The sequence below is a fragment of the Doryrhamphus excisus genome, chromosome 16 (assembly GCF_030265055.1).
Source record: "Doryrhamphus excisus isolate RoL2022-K1 chromosome 16, RoL_Dexc_1.0, whole genome shotgun sequence".
Lineage (NCBI taxonomy): Eukaryota > Metazoa > Chordata > Actinopteri > Syngnathiformes > Syngnathidae > Doryrhamphus > Doryrhamphus excisus.
The window spans coordinates 6,958,603-6,975,858 of NC_080481.1; positions in this window are offsets into that span (position 1 = coordinate 6,958,603).

Genomic DNA, 17,256 nt, shown 5'->3' on the forward strand with positions numbered 1-17,256 from the left:
CATGTGATAGATAATTAGTATAATAGAAGGACATCAGCTATGTTACATCCCTTCACGGGATGCCTACCACCAAAGCATGGTATGATAAAGTCACCGGTTTCCCACGTAAAGGGTTGTAACCGGAGAAAAGTATAGCTATCGCTGGCTCAAATTAATTGCTGATTCAGCAGCAGTCTTCAGTTCCAACTCAGCAAACTCGCAGATGTTTTTCTGTCACTCTCCACACCAACACAGCACTTCCTCATTGTCCGCCAATCGCATTCGCGGCGAGCGAAGTGCATTCACAAACACTGTAATGCAGGTCATCAACGCGACAACAAATGCAGATCTCGTGATTAACCGCCATTTGTTAGAATATCTGAAATACGCCCATTTTACCCTTATTTTATTGACAGAGAGACAAGTGTTCCAGCAAAAGACTTAAGTTAGTTAAACATCACTTCCTCCTCCTGCCTGAGACTGCTTTCAGTGTTGAAAAGTAAAAAAAGGAAAAAGAGGGGTAGTTATTTCAACATTCAAGCACATCTAACACCAGGAATTACATTAAGTGTTATTTTCCACAGCAAAGATTATGATGTATTTTGGAGTCGCCACAGCGGATCTTTTTGATCCCACATGTCTGTGGGATCCCACATGTCTACTAGCACACTATAATGAGCTATATGGGGTTGCGTTCAAGGACATCACATAATTTAAGCTGACCTCAAATTTGGTCTTACATTTTTTTGTGTATTTCTTAGATTTCCGACAATACTTCAACACTGATAAGAATTTGTACTCTTATTTTTTCGTTTTTCCTGTTTATTTAGACAACACATAGTTGCATAACAAATATTTAGTTGTGGCATCCAATATTCGGAGTGACCCTGAATGCAATGCACGAGAGTGTGGCACAAAACGGGAAGCGTTCAGCGGAAAGACTGTTCAGCTGTGTAACGGTAAGTTGGGAAATTTGACTTCTTTTGATGTATTCAGGTTAGAATAAAGTTGTAAAAGAACCTTAATTATTTCTGTATGTTAACATTGCCGTTAACTTCTAATAGTTACAGTGCACAATGTAATTGTCTGGTGTGTCTAACTACTTACTTTACCTTTACTAAATGCTACAGTTGTGAGAAAGAATATTTTAGAGTGTTTACATCCACAAACGTGTAACACACCGGGATGTCACAAGATCTGGTCATCTTACAACATGAAGATATTTCTCCTTTGAAGAAAAGCTTTTTCATGGGAACAGGTCAGTCATAGGCCTTATCAGGCTGTGAACTATGGTATCGCTACTATGAAAAATAATACACTTAATATGGCAGTTGGCAGTATTGGAACTGCACATTAGGTGCTTTGTGCACACTATAAACCTTGCAATCCTACCTACCTTGGTGCCCCCAGTCATTTGGCAGGAGTTCAGTGGCTGCGGCAGTGATAATGTCCAAGTTGAAGCTCTAGTAATTCTGCATTTGACCAAACTTACTTCAGATTTTGTCAGATCAAAACATGCATAAGAATTAGATCAAAAACGTGATGAGCACCTGCATCCTTCTTTCTCTACGTGCTAAACATTTCTTGTTTTAGATCAGTTAGGTTCACCATAATTATTTGTTAAATACAAAAATTATGAGAGAATATTTTAAGAGTTTTTCATGACTTTCAAGTCAAATTCAAAGTCAGAAGTTTACATCCACAAAGATGACTAGGCCTTTAAACAATGTGGTGACATGGCCTTTCAAAGCTTCTGATTATATAATACCGTCTGCCAACATTTGAATTAGTTGGAGCTTGTATTTTAATGCCACATGTCGAATACACAGGATTCTTGACATTTGTGGGAAAATCAAAACAAATCAGCAATCAGGAAAATAATTGAGACACTCCACAAGTCTGGTTCAAGTGTGCCATTTCCAGATGCTTGAAGCTGCCCGCTCATTTGTTCAAACAATTATCTGCAGGTATCGGAATGTCCAGCCATCATACGGGAAGGTTCGGGAAGGTTTCCGTGTCCCAGAGATGAACATACTGTACTCTAGTTTGAAATGTGCAAGATTGGCCGCGGGATTTACTGATTGATCTGCGTTCCTTCACCCACTTATGGTCATTAGCTTTTGGTAGTTGCCGAAAGGACAACGTTGCAGGTAAAAATGAGTGCAAAGGGAAAGTGGGAAGCACTGTCAAGCACTTGGTGAGGACCCAGGACACTGGCCTGGGAACATCTCGAAGTCTGAGCTTTCCTGCTTAGGCCGCTGCCCTTGTGGGCCGACATCAGATAAGCAGAAGAAGATGGATGGACGTGTGAATCACCCCCAGGACCAAAGCTAAAGAGATCTTGTGAAAATGATGGCTGAAGCAGGTGCGTGTCATCCTCAGTCAAAAGTAATTAGTGACAAGGGCTAAAAGGCCATTCTCCCAAGAAGAAACGGTTAATCCAAAAGCAATGGAAAAACAGTTAGTAAATCTACACAGGAACAAAGTCCGTCATTTTTTAAACATGTTTGATACACCTAACTGTAAACAATGGACTTGTAATGGATGACAATAGAGATGCAAGTATGATTTTAATTCAAGTATATGTCTGAGGGACCGTGATTGACTTTACCGCTGTCAAACAAGCCACGCATCAGATCTTCTGGTAGCAAGTCAAATCATTACCAGGAACACGGTAATGATACACAACAGGGTTGTGTTACCCTTGTAAACCTGAGAACACCATCCCAACTGTGAAGTATGGGGGTGGAACCATCATGTTGTGGGGCTGGTTTGCTGCAGGGGAAACTGGTGCACTTCATAAAATCGATGGCATCATGAAGAAAGAACATTATGTGGAAATATTGAAGCCACATCTCAAGCCATCAGCCAGGAAGTTGAAACTTGGCTCTTCCAAATGGATTCACAAAGTGGTGTAATGGGGCTCTTTTTTCGGCCCTTTGTATTGAGTTGTGGACTGCGATAGAGCAGCTCCACACAATAACCAGCACAGAAAGATTTCAACCAGCACAGAAAGCTTTCTAGATCTTTCAGTATCTGCAACTATTCTTTGGATGTTCTTTGGATTTTGCGCTTCCCGCAAAAACGGTCTGTTCATTCCACCCATGGCCCGCCTCCAGTAAGCTCTGCTGTGGTTAGTCACACTCCCAAGTCCTTAGCAGGACTTCTGATGTTGTGCCGCTAGTTGATAAACCGGGATTTATCTTCTTAAAATGTCTGCTTTTAACTTAAAAGCAAATATGTGTTGGATCCCGAATCCAATCCCTAAGTAGAGACTGCACAGTTCGAAGTTTCTCAAGAAAAGAGGTTACTTCAAGACGTCTCTCACTGGTGTACTGGTGAATACTGGAGCCGTTGCCAACAATGTCAACACAGAAGCAGAATTTGGGGGAGGTCACAGAGCGTATCTCACCTACAGTGCATTCCCATACAAGGAAGCCAGCCTATGTGTGACATCACAAACGTTCACTTTTACAATGCCCTCTGAACTCAGCATTTTGAACCATCCCAAACTTCCTTCAGGGCTCACTTCCTAATGTGCAAACCTCATTATCTGAAATTTTGGCATGGTTTAGCACGAGAATACAATCAATGAATGCCAATACGATCAATGGTCTCTGTGAAATCAATGTTTTAAATCATCAACATACGGCAAGATACTGTAAGTATCACATGTGTGCCTGTTCATGCATGATCACAGCATGTATATAAAATGATAAAACTCTTAGTTTAGTAAGAATTTTTCAGGGCTTTATAGTCGAAATAGCTAAATCCCAATGATGTGCATTGTTTGCTAGTTCATTCTAACCCTTTTCTCTCATGAGAATGCATCAAAAAGGGAAAGATATATTCATGTTTCACATCAGAATTGTGAATAATGGGAAAAAGTGCAGTTTTCCTTCAAGGACAACAAAGTCAGTGTTTGGAGTGAACATCACAAAGCCCTGATCTCAATCTCATAGAAAATGTGAAAAAGCACACGCAAGCAAGGTGGGTCTGTCACTTGGAATGGGACAGAAGTTTGTATAAGGATCCCCAAAACACCCAATTGACCTAAAATAGGAAAATAATAAAATTTCAGATTGTGAGAAAAAGGTGTGTTTGTATAGTGTATGCAAACATTGCTTTCAGCTGTATGTCTTTATGGAGGAGGCGGGGGGCAACGTTGATGGCTTGTTCGTCTCTTTCTATACACAAGGTGGCATCACAGCTCCATATTTCTTTCTGTGTCCTATCCAGCATTGACCCGCAATGCTTAGTTATTGCACATCACGTTTTCCACATGCAGGCCTGACTACCGAGGAAATAGGTGAGAGGACTATCTTTTTTTTTATTTTAATGAGAAACCAGTGGAATTCCGCCATGTGGTGGTTATTATGTACTATTTAAAAAATATATATTATGTACTATTTACAGCTCTTGCATTTGCAATACACTTGCCTCTCCCTGGTCATCAACCCAAGCCATAAAATGTACTCATTAACTCTGTCATTCGCCGTGTGAGGACTGTCGCAGCAAAATGGCTTCTAAGCTGTGGCAGCTGGTCAAAATCCTGCTGGGAAAATGAGACTTCAGACCAATTTATGACCATCATCTCTGCGTGCGAGGTCACCGCAGCAGCCCTTCAACACACAACACACAGATGTGAAACATACCTACAGAGTGATTGACTATCCCTGTGGCGCAAACACTTCTGACCTAACCGGCGTCCTTTGTAATAAAATTGTGCACGAATAGGATACAGCTTTAAAACTCTTTCAATTTTGCACTGCTGCATTCAAAGGAAGCCACGTAAATAACATCAACACGTACGATAAATGAATGTCTATTCCTGCATGTGGCTGACTTGATTAGACATTGATTTCCCTTAATCAAGACCACCAGCTAAGGTTGCTGTGGAATCCCATGATTAGCCCGCATTCCTTCGCCAGTGCTAGTATATACATTATTTGCAACACGCCTGTGTAATTTGGGCAACAAATATTGTACGTTCATGGTCTTTTTTTCCAACAAGAAAGAGAGTAAGGTTGAAATGTATGGTATTTACTGTGATGGGAAAATGTCCAATTTACTGGTAAAACTATTTCATAATTTGTATGTATCACCATATTTTCTGGCCGATAAGTCACAGTCAAAAAATGTTTCATGGAGAAGAAAAAAATACATATACATATCCAGAAAATACATTGTAAAAGTTTTTGTAAAAAATAATGTTCTGTCGCTTTCTCCTTAGTTATTGTTTTCATTCAATTTTTCCACAACATACTATTCACTATTCACAAATTAAATCATAAGGCCTGCAGACCATAGTATTGCACAAATTTCCTCACAAGTTTCCTCCTTGTCGCAATTATCAGTTCATCAAAAAGTAATAGAAGTCCAAATAATTAGTATGATTGTATTCTCTTCCTACCCCTGAAACTCAAATTGACACTTTGAAAATATACAATCTCCATGAATTATTAACTTCTTTATCACATTTTCTGTATGACGGTGGTCAGTGTGCCTTGCAATTCAATTAGATTCCTCTTGCTGATGCTGCAAGAGAAAATCTGATTTTCAAGGCTTCCCGAGAGTGCTGCAGTAGGCTGTAAATCACGGGCCAAACAGCCACAAACAGTTGAGCCCGACCATGTCAAAGACGCCCCCAAAAATGGTGTAGGAGGATGGAGGTTTAATCTTAAGCATGTAAAGACCTGACTTGGATTCATCGCCCTTTCCCCTCTCCTTAAATCCAGCTGTCAAAGCTCCTGGCTTAATGCAAGCTTCCCAAACACCATCGACAGCGAGCCCTCTGACACTTTGTATCCCCGTAACTCTCATGTGGCTCCAATATTTGCATACCCTTGTCACATGTGTTTTTAATCATATTGGAAGTAGTGATCCTGCATCGCATTATCGCCTGTGGCTCCTTTCCACACACTATTGAGAGTATTCATAAGATGCCTGCGTGGACATTATAAACCAAATCATTTTAAACAGCATACCTGCCCCTCAAGGAAGGCATACCTGTGACCAAAGGGGTGAAGTGTGTGTCTTGCTGTATGCTTGTTTTTCAGAGGAAGTTGAATTATCAGTCTTGTATATGAACACCTGGCAGGGGTTGCCATGGCTACAAGGCCCCACAGGCTGTCTGTCTATATCATCCCCCCTGCACACACACACACATCCATAAGCTTGGTTTTCAAATGTGAAGACACCAGTTTGGCAAGATGTCACATTGTTGCCAGAGTCAAGCTGCTGCCGACAGGCAGGAAAGTTATCTAACGCAGTGAGATTGTGCTGACCTGGACCTCTTGTTAATCCATGCTGGAGGCACCATGGCTTATTAGGCCATTTCAATCAATCCGTCAAGGCGTCTGCTCCGCCTACTTTCCACCACTGTTTCCACCCATCTTCTAAATGTGTCTCCATCCTGAACAAAACTGTTGTTTCAAGTGTATCCAAGTGAGAGATAAATATGAATTTGCCCTCAGCCTCCAAATCTCCTTTGCCAAAATGCGTCAATTTAAGTGTACACTTGTCCCTCCACACTTCGCGCTTCGAACCTCACAGCCTCACTCTATCATGGCTTTTCCAAAAATATATTTATAGGCAATGCTGTTTTGTATTTGAATACAGTCTGTGATTTGTCATAAGTCATATTTCTTTGACCGAATGGAGCATTTTCAGGCATAAAAATGTCTCAATGAACTCAAAGGCATTCAGAAGGAACATGCAAAGATGCTGTGAACAGTGTCAACAGTGTTCTGGCACTTGTAACTTTCCTTAGCCCCGTGGTGGCTTATTTTGAAGGTCTATACAATTAAAAATGTAGATACTTGTGGTGTAACTGTTTTAGTTGGCAAAGAACTACAGGTTTTTCATACAAACACAGTTGGGTGACAGAACTGCGTCAATATCCACTTGATCAGATGAGCGCTTCCTGTGGAGTGTGTCAAAGCTTAAGAGATCCCAACGCCTTCACCCATGCAGCTTTGTGTAGTTCAGGCTATGTGATGATTGAACAGCCCTGGATATGTCTCTGAAAGAGAGAACTGTCAATCAACCCAGCCCCCACACCTTCGCATGTAGCCATGTAGGTAGAATGCGAGCGTGACTGTGAGAGTGTGGTCCTTTCTGTTTCATCAGCGGTCCCAACATCTCAGGGACATGAAGGTCATGTTATTGCAAGCTATATGTTGTGTATGTGTGTGGGTATATACCTGTCTGTCCACAAATGATGCTACTTTTACCATGCTCACTCTCTTCCCTCGCCTCCTCTTGTAGTTCAAAGGTTGCCATGGTTACCAGCATCCCAGTGGGAGCACAAAGCTCTCTGCCCGGAGGCTACAGGAGCAAGCAGGCTTGGCAGGTGGAGAGAATATGCTGACCTTTGACATGCAAAGGTCTTATGCATGCAGAGGAGGAGTGGGGGTAAAGAAACATAGCTGCCCTCGGTTGTAAATGCAGCCATGCACGTGACCTCGTGCCCGCCATTGCCGGCATCCCAGCAGGCCAAAATTGTCGCACTCCCTCACCTTGCTTCCCTCATGTTTCTCAGATTTCTTATCTATAAATATAACATTTTCTTAGAGCATAATAACCTGTTTATCACGGTAATCATCGTCCACAAGCCTCATGTGAGGCATGAAACATACGTATGTCTTCCTCTCTTGACCGCAATGGGAAACACATTCTGCCGAAAAGCCTTCTGAAAAAGACTCACCAAAGCGCCAACAATGTGCCATTTACGTCTGATGTGACGTACATATTAACCATACTACAACAACATTGTTATTATTCCTACTCCAGTGCCTACAAAAGGGGGCAAATTCTGAAGGAGGATGGCACTCCTTCTCACACTCCAGCCTGTTACAGTAGCCGTTGTTGGGTATTAGTGTTACTATTGTGAGGTAATTCAAACCTGCAATAAAAGCCTGTTGTTTAGTGCTTGTGTGTCTCACCGATCATTACAGAAACAACTGACGCCCAATGACCAGTGTAGAATACATACGTATGCATCATTGTCTTTGACTTATATTTTAGCACCTAACAGGATATAATGTAAAAAGAAAGGAAAAACAACCGTTCATGCAGAACAGGACAAAATTTGCTTCGATAGGCATATTTCTTTGACTATTTATAGGCCGTATTCAACCGCAAAGCATTTATGAATATATGAAGTGAAGCTGCACAATTTGAAATGTGCAGTGGGGAGGGACAACTGTGTGGCACTTTTTCCATGACTTGTGTTATAGACAGTCACGGTAAATGAAGCATAATATGCTCACTACATGACATTAGTATGAGGGAAGGGCTGATACCCGTATCAGTAACAAAGTGCTGGGACAGCATCAGTATCTCTGATATCGGTAAGAAAGCCAATAGCAAGTATCTCTCCACAGAAAACAAACTTACCAGGGAATATGTGCAGCCGTATATGTGTTAACTTGAGCTGAGGGTAATCCTTACTGCTGCGTGTAATGACATGTACATAAACTCGGTGACATCAGGACCAATCAATGGTGCTGCATTTATTGATTGACACCTAGTCCGCCCAATGATTGCACAACAAAAATGCTGACTGAGGCGATAAAATCCAAGGTTTACACTTTTTGTAGTCCAAAAAAGAAGTTTGGTGAACACAAGGTTCCAATTTCCATTTTAATCTGTCGTACAAACCTCCCCACTCCTCAGCTATTCTCGTGTTAAATTAAAACTAAATGTAGAAAAAAAAGATTTTTCATAGAGGTGTGGAAACTTAAGATGTGTTTGCATGTCTGCATCTGCGACACTCAGGAGACGCGTTATTTACTGCCAGGCCCGGGCGACCTGTCCGTCCTCACGTCCTGCCCCTGCAGATTAAGATGCAGCTGCTGGCGGCTGCCAGAGGAGCCTGAGATTGATGGGGAACACAGGGGCCGCAGAGGCCCCGCAGAATTCTGAACACATCCGGATTGTAGCCAGGCAGACGGACGCTCCTCCAGTCCTCCCTTGTCACCCTTTTTTTCTCGTCTTTCCTTATCACACGGTTGTTCTTGCTCAAACTTCTCTCCCTCTGCCATGAAGCTGCAGGTGAGTATCAACTGTCTGTGTGTGTGTATGTGTGTGTGAGCGGGAATATTCTCTCAATAAATAATGCTGTGATTAAGCGTTTCAGGATGCCGACTGGAGAGAGTTTACCCACCGCAGATTCCAAGCTGTCTGAGCAGATGAAAAAACATTTGACTATGTCAACACATGCCCTCACTGGTTGCTCCAGTATAATTCTGCTGGTGATACGGAAGCGGAGAAAGATGAAGGATACATATGTGAGTGTGCTTGGGCATGAGCACGCCGAGCAAACTGCACTGGCAGGGCTTTTTTTTGTCAGAGTCCCCTGGGCAGAAGACGCATGAGTCAGCGGGCAGTAGGATTTATAGCCAATTGATTAAATTAGCATTTGTTCTGCTATGAGGGCAGCAGCCTGTCAGTGAGCATACACTGAAGCACACACACGTATGCGAGCCAGGCGCTTGCACGTGGAGCTGTGCAGTGAAACAGTGAGGAAAGAGCAAAAAATGATTAGCAATTATGTCAATAAGTCAACATGATTAACATCAAGATAACTGGGATGTAAACATGTGCAAACACACACTTGCCAAGGCGCCTATTCATATGCAGATGGGGAAAGGGGGTCGCACGCGCCAGCCTTGCTGACAGGCCTTTTTTATGACATTCATCAAAGCCATCTGCCATTTTCTGCTCAATTAATTTGTTATGGGAAGAGGGATCAATTAAGTGTGCACCATAATGGCTTTATATCCTTGTTTCCCTTTTATAGCCCAATATTTTCTGTGCTCCACTCTGGCATGAAAAGGCGAAATCGATATCCCCGGCTATTTTCCTCCGCTGTTGGTCTAATTTGTTTTTGCCACTCTCTTCCTGGCATGATAAACAGACGTAATGAGGGGGGTGGAGGTGGGGGGTGCTAGCTGAACACCACCCTGCGCCTTGAATGCACTAAAAGCTCTCTTCTGGGTTTCAGAAGTCCATCAGTCTATGGCTTCATAATGTCAGGAGGGATTGACCTCTGGCCTGTTATGCCCCGCCTCCCCGTGAGTGGTTTAGGCAAGGGGCGCGGGATTTGGACCGTTAAAAGACGGCGACAGGTGAAGCGATGCCAGCTCACAGCGGCCATTAGCAGGAGTGTCATGAGCCTTGCTCACCTCGACCCCTGCCATGTATCGAGCGCTTCGCCCATTAAGCCTGCTTATGGGCTTGATGATATGATGAAGTGGGTGTGTTTAAGTGTGTGCCTGTGCCTGATGTGGGAGCACGGCGAGGCCCCATCATTACTCCCGGAGCAGGCCTGGTGACATTGCCGTATTGATTTTAGCATCATTCGGTTGGGATGTTCTTTAGCGGCTGGCTCTTAAACCAGAGACACCAAAGTGTCACCTTGTTCATGCAAGCAGACCTGAAGGCCCACTGAGGTCCAGGATGTAATCGCATGTTGGGTTTGCGTCCTAATACATCCATAGCAGAACAGCAGACAACTCCCATGCATGACTACTACTCATCAAGACCAGCTCGAGTGGGCTTCAGACTGAAATCTATTGGTAGAACAAGAAAATGTTCCTTTTTGCAAACAAATGTCTTCTTGTTGTAAAAAAACACCTGTCAAGAAGTTATAGTGACCTTTTTCTCTTCCTTGGTAAATTCATGGGGTTGTCATCTGTGATATCGCCTCTTACAGCCACAGCTTTTGTCAACATAAACAAACAAACCCAAGGGTGCAATTAACAGCCACATTATGAAAAAAATAACTTATTGCAGGTTTTCCCTCTTGCTGGTGAATTCCCTGTTACCCCTCTGTGATGTCCTCCTTTACAGCTACACTGGAACCTGCTTATCTTGTCTAAGGTCAACTTAAGCGATTGTCGACATAACCGACACAAAAACAAACTCAAACTTGGAATAAGCAGGCACTTATTGTGGGCTGTTCCACTTCCTTGGTGAGGTCCTTGGCTTGTTACCATGTTACCCATCTGTAATGTCACCTTTTAGAGCTGCAGCGGACCCCACTTATGTTGACTAACATCACCAAATCCAAAAACAGGAAATATTAAGACAAAGAAAACTTATTTTGGACTTTTCCTCTTCTTTGGTGAATTGCTTGGCTTGTTACACTGTTGGACGTCTGTGATGTCAATGACTAATGTCAAGATAAGCCATTGTCAAACCAAAACAAACCATTGCTTGCACATTTACCTGTGACTTTGGCCAGAGACACGATCCTAAAGGATATAATAAAGGATTTTTGAACCTATGGCAGTTTGTTTCCCTCCATTTGTGCGTATTATGATTTCTTTTTTTCTACGCATAGATGGTTGGGAGCTGTGATTCAGGGGGTATTGGGGGTGGTGGTCTTTGACTGCCCACCTTCTGTTAGAGCCGGCCCATCAGAAAAGAAGTGTTGCCAAGCAGCAGTCAGGTATACAATGCTATTTTGCAGACACCAGTAAAAGGCTGAATTGTACACAGTCACCCTGCCTCATCATCATTCTGCCGATGTTACAATATTTCAGACTCTTATCTAGCAGATCTTCTGTGCCAATTTTGTGTACGTCTTAATGACAACCTTTCACACGCGTAACATTTCTACGTTCCTATGACGCATTTTCATTAACATTTGAGTCACCTACCCTCAATGCAGACTGCATGAAGGACATGAAATCCAGTGATGAAAACATTAAATAGAGGAATTTAATGAAACGGTAATTAAAAATTAATCCTTCAATTTATCCTTTCAGCTTATTGAAGAGGAAGTAGAAGAGGTAGGAGAAGCACTGATTCTGGTCTTCCAGCTGAATCACTAGCAACCTTTCCATTTCATTATTAAGACCACTAAACTGCTTTATTATTACTGTTGCTTTCATAGGAACAGATCCTTTAACATGTTCAAGGATACTGCATCGTCCTGGCAGTTATGGGTGGTGTTTTGTGATTAGGACCGTTTTTGATGCTGTGAACTTGACAGGCCTGACTGTGTGACTGAGTGTAGGCCGAAGAGGACAGTTGAGTTGGCTGATGTTTTGGTGCCGTAGCAGTTGACAGTAGCTTGTGATGATGAGTGTTGAAACCAAAAGTGCATCCAATATTGGTGGATTTTCCTCCTCTTTTTTATGATGTTCATTTTCAGCATGATGGATTTGCACTGCCCTGTTATCCTTCTTCAGTGTAGCCATTCATGAGCCATACGTACTGTATTCTTCTATATCTAGTTCTCAAGCTAGTCTAGTGTTTGCTGACCAAAATTAAGCACATTCGTAACCACGCTATGTCATAAACCAAGGACCACCTGTAATCCGCCGAACATGCTGTCAGCGCTTTTTAACAGCCTCGCCAAACAATCACAGCAATACTTCATCCTCACTGGGAAAACAAAGCTTCTCCTGAGTGACAGAAGACAATTGTGATCCAAACTGATGACGTCCACATTAAGCCATGTGCGTGTGAGTGAGCTGCTCCCAGCTCAGCGCACGCCTCTCGCCTCTGCACTGCAATTCATCACTTGATGGATGACGACCCTTTTAATTTGGCCAAACAGGGTTGTGCTGCTCACTAATGTCACAATCATTTTATTTGTATCGGAAGTGACTCCACTCAGCTGGAACTGGAAGTGAAAAAAAATCAATGCACGATCTTAAGTTTTGGTTTTGATGGCTCATGGCCAGTGTGAATGAATGCATAGAGGATGGGGAAAAAATGAATTAGCTGCACGTCCACATGGAAATGTATTTAATTTTATTGAGGAAAATTATTTTTCAATACCTTGTTCCAAAAAAAGCTCTATGGGGGTCTGGGACGATAATAAATAAATGAATCACACAATATGTGTCTCTATAATTTTTCTGACTTCATTATATTGCCATGTGCACTTGTGTCGGTTTTCCTCGTCTGTTGCCTCCAAAAAGGCAAGAAGAGAGTTCACTCTGTGCATCGGTTTCATCACTTTGGCACGTTTGTTCCACAGAACAATGGCATGAACGGAGTGAGCTTTTTTTAAGTCTCTATCTCAATGGGTGGAAAAAGGACGGGTAGCATATGCATAGTACAAAAGAGTGTGATGTCGTAGAAATGTTAAAATGATTAGATTGTAATTTTTTCATTGTACTTTTATAAGTAATGTTAAAATCTTGTCTCCTTCTCGTAGACCCAGTCTTGCTTATCATCTTGTGACATCCCTATCTGTCAAAAGGGGGTTGTGTATAATCTGAGGTTTGAGCCAGCAACCATCAGGCTGGGAGACAACCACTCGCTCTGCACAGAGTAAGTAGAATATTACATTTACATTTTTCAATTTTTTTTTCATTTACATTTCAAAAATATCTTTATAACAATTTAATTTGAAAATGATTTTATGTCCACAAAATGAATTATGTTTTGTTTATGATGAAAGTTATTGTATGTATTTTTATTTCCAAGCTTTTCATACAAGAGCCCAGTTTTGGACAGTAATATATGAGATACTGACGCCATGGCACTGCGTTTAACTTTCTAATAAAGAGACGTTAAAGTGGTTGTAATAAATTGTTTATTCACACTTAATGCCAATTTAGTGGGGGTAAAAAACATTTTTAATGTTAAATTAAATGTCTGTAAACCAAAGCAGCATTGATTTATTGAGACATTGTGCAGGATTCATTGCCTTTGCATCCCAAGTCTGCTCGGTTGTCCGGGAGCATGAAATAAGGCAGCTTCATGGACAACAACGCAAATTAATTGCATTCTACATCAAAATGTGTCACTGAAAAAGGGCAAGTATGATTCGGATTGTGTCCACTTGGTCATATATTAAAGTAATGGATTCCTTAAAAACATTCTTCATTTCAGCCGCTTTAAAGATGCTGCACAGGTCTCCTTCGAAGTGGGCGGGTCTGCACGCTGGACAACAACTTTCATTTATAATCAGGTGGCGTGAGGGAGGAGTCGGACTTGGTCGCCTGTCAGCCACAGATTAAAAGTCAATCGATCTGACTGTAATTTATTTATCAATTCTACTAAAAATTAAACATTGACCTCCAACCCGTCCCCGTTCTTTTAATCTTGCAGCACATAATGACCTGAATACCAAGCATTAGTATGAATCCGAGGGAGCGATGCGGAGTAGGAGCTTTTTATTTCTGCAGGAAGATTTACAGGTTTGCATATTTTACTCAGAGATTCCAAAGCACACTTGTTACAGATGTGTCTCTTAAAATCCCCTAAACCTGCTGACTGCAAAACTAAATAAAAACACATCAATGTGAAAGCTTGATCCTTGATCTTTGACTTCCTGTTTGGACGGAGTAGAAGGTCACCGCTCATGGTGATGTCCTCCCCTGTCGCATCACCTCTGTCTTACCCAGCGCCCCTTCCTGTAAACCCCCTCTCTCCGGCACCAGCCCTGTAATCCAATTAAAAGCACATTAAGGGCAAATGAATAGCGGCAGATTTAATTAGCTGCTGACGAAGCCTGGCTGGCTGGCAGGCGAGGCAGACGGACGGGGCGCAGAAAGCTTGCAGAGCCACGTCGCCTCTGACCCGCCTGTGTCAACGGGGTGACGGACTTAGAATGCACTTTGCAAGCGCCGCTTCTCTGTGTCGAATTAAGTCCGACATCAGGCTGGAACAGCAGGAACCAAAAGGGGGTCGCTTGTGAGTTGGCAACATCCTCATCTCGTCTATTTGTGGATGAAAGTGGGGAGTCAAATGGAACTTCTCAGGATGTCCCTTTTGTGACCCTAACATCCCATACATACTGTATAGATGCGTATGTCCAACACATTGTCAGTATTCTTGGTCTATATTAAGCATTTTCAAGTCTAAAAAAGCTTACTGAACAGAATAAAAAGGCTGACTAATCCTGATGTGTTGCCATTTCAATACATTTAAAACCAGGGCCACCTTGGGAAGCAAGCTGTCCAGACAAAACAAGGAACACTCCCAATGCTAACATCTGAGTCTATGTTATGTTTTATTTACTGTAAGTCGGATATGTCTTATTTTCTCTTATTAAGTCAACTATATTGGGTAAAGTGTGCGTTAAGGTGACTATAAGGGAGTCAATTTGTGTCTAGAACACTGTAACAAAGTTAAAAAAACATATTTAGAAGGTCCTAAGCAAATTTTCTATGCTATAACTACAAAAAAATCTATGAGTAAGAAATCCTGCTTGGTGGAAAAGTACTCACTTGAACCAGTTAACCAAAATGAACAAAAGATTGCTGTATTGCTAATGTAACACACCCAGTTAACCCGTTATCTTGTAAAACATCATGACCAATATGAGTTAAATTTACATTACGTTACCACCGATGGAAGCTGCTGTGAAATTGCCTGTAATAGCGTCAAGCAACTCCAAAGCGCTACGCTGCAACATCTGGAGCTGTTCCGAGTCAATATTTATGTAAAAACAGGACAAAAACATCGAAAGTCACCAGAGTATTGTAAGTTAGTTGTATCGCTCCCAAGCACTGATCTGGAAGTGGCGAACGAACCCCTTCCCAGGCTGAGACAATCTAGCGAGCTTTGGCTTTGGCCAAAATCACCTTTTCTGGAAAAGTCCATCTTGCAAAAGGCTACAGATTATTCAACTGGTCCAATTTAGCTTTCTTTTGCTCTGATCAACCAATGACAGGACGATAAAATACTGACGTTATTGCGGGCCTTTTGCCCGGGCTTGTGGGGAGAATGTGAAATTAAATTTCTGGTTAAAAAAAACAGTCCCATGTCAAATAGCGTTTAAGTGACATGGGCCAACACTCCAGATTCTGAAGGCCCTGGGCAGACAATACAAACATGGAACACAAAACAGACTGTTGGGAATAAATTAATTAGAAATGAACTGAAGTTGTAAATGTAGCTCAGTGCTTCCGATGGTGTGTAGCCGAGCAGAGAAGGCCTTGCCGTCTCTGACAGCCCATCACGGGTATACAATGTAAAAATGGATGAGGTGAGGAAGTGAAATCGTCTGGGCACAACTGGAAAGTGTCTCATTTCCCCTTCTTTTCTCAGTCCCTCTTGCATGCTGGATGCTTCAGCTTCCCAATGTGCAGCATCAGCAGAGCAGTCAGTGTAATTTGCTGTGACATTTGCTTCATGCCTGTGTTTGTGTATGTACACGTGTGTGTATATTGGGTCCCAGGATGGAGAGCAATGGTCTTTGCCGCGTTCACCGCACTTTACCCAGCCACCGGGGGTCTCTGGTGAGGTGGGTGGCTCCTACATGTACTTGTGTATATGTAACAGTTTGAATGCGTGCATGCATGCAGGGCAGCGTCTGTGTGCATCTGTCCACTTATGGTACTGTATGGGTGTGGGTCTATGTGTAATGAGATCCAGGTCCCTGCCTCTCTATTTCTCTGCAGCTAATAAAAATATAGAGTGCCCTCCAGATCCCTTTATAGAGAGAGTTGAGACCGCGGCGAAATCTAGGACAGGCTCCATTGATTTGGAGGCTGCAGTATTACTCGCCATCACCACCAAGGCAATATGAGAAGCGTTTTGAAAAAAAAAAAAAAAATCACACAAGCCCAGAGGGACAGAAAGGAGCCACGGAAAAGGAGGATGAGGGAGGGGTAGTTGGAAAACTATCCTTGTGTTGTTTCCTCCTCTGCCATCGTTGCATCACATGCTGGACTTTGTCACAAAGAGAAAAAAACAGAGCATATGAGCGGCTTCAAATTGCAGCGTCACAGTAACTTGAGCGTGACACTGCCTTGGGCTTACAAGCATCAGTATTGTGGTTTCAGTTGTGTCATTCCAAGTGAAAACATACAAGAGCAGGGTGCATCAAGACTCTTATGTGGGATTCTACCCCCAGTTTGGACGTCTTCCAGCATCGCTGATTGGAAAGCCTTGCCCACTGTAAAAACCATTTCTTTTTTAAAGCTTTCCTTCCTGATTTTTGGTGAAGTTGTCAAAGATCACAGATAGAATGAGGTGTTTGGTTCCACCGCTGGACTCGAGCATGAAGAAGGAAGATTGATGACGAGCCCATAATGATGGAGGGACAGTTGTTTTGGGGAAAGAGAAAGTGTTTTGTGTGTGTCAAGAGGACCTTCGATAACAAGCCATTTGACTGAATCTTTAAGTGTTATAATAATATCTAACAGAACCTTGCATAGAAGCGGAGGGGGGAAAAAGCATTTTAATACTTCCTATCCCAATCCCAGATCTCAGTAGAGTGGTGGAGTGTCCCGGTCTGGGCCAGGAACTGACCCCTTCTGTCTGGCTAAATAAGATAAGCTTCAATCATTGTATTGCCTC